This window comes from Otolemur garnettii, unplaced genomic scaffold, assembly GCF_000181295.1.
Source record: "Otolemur garnettii isolate 467f Iridium unplaced genomic scaffold, OtoGar3 scaffold00085, whole genome shotgun sequence".
In the NCBI taxonomy this organism is placed as follows: domain Eukaryota; kingdom Metazoa; phylum Chordata; class Mammalia; order Primates; family Galagidae; genus Otolemur; species Otolemur garnettii.
The window spans coordinates 474,572-478,803 of record NW_003852480.1 but is presented as its reverse complement, the minus strand read 5'-3'; the positions used below and the strand labels follow the sequence as shown (position 1 = coordinate 478,803).

Below are 4,232 nucleotides of genomic sequence, written 5' to 3'. Positions count from 1 at the left end.
GATTTTCATTAGGCTGGTTCTAATTTCTTTTAGGTTCTGGCGATGAGAGTCATTTACTATCTCTGTGGCTTTAAGCATTGCTTTGCCTAGTGACGGACAGGTGCTGGAGCTTGGATGCTGCCTTTCTTTGTATGTGTGCAGAGAATCTCTGCTGACCCAGACATAGGGTCCTTGTTGCCTATAGCATCTGTAAGGGATTCCTGTAGAAAGTATCCAATAGGAAAGATGAAATAATAGAGTATCATCTACTCAGAAGCTGTTTGCTATGATAGGAATCAAATTTATCTTCTAAGCTATTCATTTCTTTATTTTCTTTCCTTCTTCGAAACGTTATAGGAAAGGCGAATGGCAGCTGCAGGCTTTGTGCTGACTTGAGCTGTGGAAGTGTCCCCCGATTGCTCTCCATGCAGATGGAGATCCCGTAGCTGCAGGCAGCCACAGCTCGTGGAAGAATGCTGTAGGCTATTCATTTTTTAAAAATCATTTGGATTGTGCCCCTCGATGCCATTGAGCAGATAGGGTTTCTTTCCATGTAAGTACTTGGTTTATTTTTTGAAGCAAATTAGAACTCACTGCAGAAGGGAGTACTGTGGGAGATTGGAGTGTAATATGTTGGCAAAGAGTGCATGAGAAACTTTCTCCATGGGTATTTCTGGTCCCACTGGAGAGGAATACCAAGAATGTGGTGTCTCCATCCGTTCTCACAAGACTTCAGGCTTTAAATTCACACACCCACGAGGTTTAGATAAGAGTCTACCAAGAGTCTGTCCTTCCAGCTCTTTTGCCAAGTACTAAGAAGCACTTCCACCTTTTGCTGGTTCTCTGTCTTCTGGGCTGATGCTTGTGCAGTAAATCTCATGTTTGCTCATTAAGAAGAGGAAACAATGAAAATGAGAGGGAAAGTCAATGAAAAGTGCCTCAGCTTTGCACATTTTACAAAAAAACCCAAATTAGGTAAAAGTGTAGGTGCATAACAGATAGAAAGTTTATTGACCTAATTCTTCTCTGTCCTTTTTTGTGAGCCTAGACTAAAGAGGGTTACTGCATGGAGATTTTAAAGTGTGTTTGTTTTCTTATGAATCTTCTCTCTCTTTTGTTTTATTGATTTGGGGAAAGGGCTCTCTGATCTCTTTCTTTTTAGCTAATGCTTCAAAAAACAAGCCACATGCTCAGATTTTCTAGATAATACAATTAAGTTCTAAATTGGTATTAGCTGACTTTTTTCTTTTTAAATCTCAGATTAATGAGAGCACAAATGGTAAAGCTACAGTGTTTGCATTTGTTAGCTAAAGTCCAAGTTGTAGTTGAGCAGCTCACCCGGGAGGTGTGCCGTATACCCCTGCACTGTGCTCATTAGGTGAGAGCTTACCAAGCCCCCCCCATCCTACCCTCTGCCCTCCACCCCCACTGGAACATACTTGGGTTTTTCTTTGGTGAGGATGTGTGCTTGCTCATCTACTGGTTTAATATTAGCACTGAGTACATTGGATACTTGCTTTTTCATTCTTGCAATACTTTACCAGAGAGAATGTTCTTCATCTCCTTCCAGGTTAATACAAAAGATATGAAGTCTCCATCATTTTTATGGCTGAATAGTATTCCATAGTATACACACACCATAGTTTACTAATCCATTCATGGATTGATGGGCACTTGGGTTTATTCCACGTCTTGGTGATTGTGAATTGAGCTATGATTGACTTTTAACTTAAAAACCATTCAATTCGGAATTTTACTCCAGATATAATGAGTTCAGATGATGGGATACATTTTGGTTTCAGAACTACTTACTTCTTAGAAATCAATTGTGTTAGGTTGATCAAACACGGAGGTGGAAGAGACGTATTTACTGAGCAACAGTTATGTGTCAGGCATAATGTGAGCTGCCAGAACAATGAGATTGGCTTCCGTTTTTATTGCAATTATCATGTATGTGTATGAAGTCATGTTTTAACACCATTGACTTCACTACAAATTAGATGAAATGGAAGAGCTACATTTAAACCCAGAATCATTATTCCAAAATTGATGTTCTTAGCTACTATATTGTTTGTGGGTATAGGTGCATGTGTACTTTGCAAATGGTTTTATGAGTCAATTTTTAAAGGAGGGTATTTATGTTTTGCAGGTTATTTTCTGTTATTGACTGTGTAAGTTATTTTTTAGTGTGTGAAAAATTATACCAAATTTTACTGGTTTCGGAAAAAAAAAAAAGAACAATTACCATCTGATAGCTTTTGTGAGTTAGCAATTGGAGCACATCCAGTTGGGTTTTCTGCCTCAGAGTTTCTTACAATGTTGCAATTAAAGTGTTGGCAAGGGCTTCAGTCTTATCTGAAGGCATAACTGGGGGAGGAGCCTCTTTGCAGCTCACTGAAACAATGGTTGGCAGGCTTCACCTCCTCACAGGCTGTGGTACTGAGCCGCTCAGTTCCTCCCTGGCTATGGGCCAGTGTCCTCCTTCTGGTGCTTGCCCTATGCATCTCTCCAGAGGTAATTTACAACAGGGCAGCTGGCATGAAGTATAATTTATTATAGTACACTTGAAATGTTTGTTGCACAATGGACCCATTTTACTAAAATAAGTTCTTAATTCTGTGGCTTTTACACCTTTGAACACAATCTGTGTATTTTAAAGGCCTATGCCATCAGCTACTTGGTAAATATGTTCAAAGGTGGGCTTTTGTGGTGACATACATGTTAAAAAGTTTTTTGTTAGTCTTCGAGTACTGTGGACCACACAACAGGTGTGAAATTGACACTTACTAACAAAATTGCATTTCCAAATCTAGTCCATCTAAATCCAGTGTATTTCAGAGAGTAAGTGAATTATAATCTGTAAGAATAAAGACTGTTTGATTATTAGTTTATATATGTGTGTAGGTTGAATACAAAATGAAATATTTAAAGTTCTGACTCTCTTAGTCAAGCATTTTCAGTGTGCTGTGTGTACTCCAGATAACATTTTCAATACTTTGTACGTGTGTTAGTCCTGCATAGCCATTGACAAAAACAATTTTTTAACAGAGATGACAAATATTTTATGATATGTAAGGCCAGAGTATGCTCAAGAAAATGTATATTTCCTTTCTTTTGTTAAGAATTTCTGTGGGTGAAGATTTATGCACATTTCCTTGGGGCATTTAGAAATGAATCTGATCTCTAATGTCATGGAAGGCTGAGGCATTGAAATTAGATAAATGCAGTTAATTTCTCTGGGCTTCAGTTTTCTCACCTCAATAATAAAAATAGTATTAATACTTATTCAAAGGTTTAGAAAACATTCCTACTATAAAATATATGTGTTGTTTTGTGAGCATAATAAAACTGTAATAAATGCAATTATTCATTTTCTGTATCCATCTTTACTTGCCATGAAAAGATTTAGTGGAAGAGAAAATAATGACTCAGATAATTGATGCACAATGCAGAGAGTGGCAAATGCCATATAAGGAATGACTGAATAGCCATAGGTGTCAAAAAATGAAAACATCCTTCGTGGAATTATTTCAAAATAATTATCTTAAGAACTGAGTATATTATATAGACTCTGGCTATACTGATGGGTCCTAAGAAAATATGGAGTATATATATATCTGTGTGTGTATGTGTTTATGCATACATATGTATATATATATTGCTTGTGGAAAGTTTAGATAAAATTATATTTAAAATAATTACAATAATTGGGAAGAATTGATTAATTAATTGTAAATACCACTGCACTTGGACCAGCCATTTGGGAAGAATTGAATAATTTTTTTCCTATGTTTTTTTTCTGTCTATGGTAAGAAGTCTCGATGTTGTTGGTTACTCTGCTTCCACTATGGATGACTTTATAAAGTCTTCCTCTCAGCCCTCTCCAACTGTTAATATTATAGATATTTATTACAAAGAGGAGAAAGCAAACTAAGAAAGTAAATTCTAACAAGTAAAAATAAAGATATAATTTTGCTTTTGGACAATTTCTAAACTCCATTTAATTAGAATTAAAAATATGGACATTTACAGAGGCAACCCATTTTTAGGATAAAATATTTGAAGCCCATTGATCCATAAAAGGATCAACAAACTGTGGTATATGTACACCATGGAATACTATGCAGCCGTAAAGAAAGATGGAGACTTTACATCCTTCATGTTCACATGGTTGGAGCTGGAAAGTGTCTTCTTAGCAAAGTATCACAGGAATGGAAGAAAAAGTATCCAAGGTACACAGCCCTATTATGAAA

General features: G+C 36.5%; 1 non-coding gene across 1 annotated transcript; it reads right to left on the bottom strand.

Moving 5' to 3' along the window:
- Window positions 1-328: 328 nt before the first annotated feature.
- On the bottom strand, window positions 329-458 carry LOC111726903. The gene has a single exon (XR_002774568.1). It is a non-coding gene; the product is annotated as a small nucleolar RNA SNORA44 (small nucleolar RNA).
- Window positions 459-4,232: the final 3,774 nt, after the last annotated feature.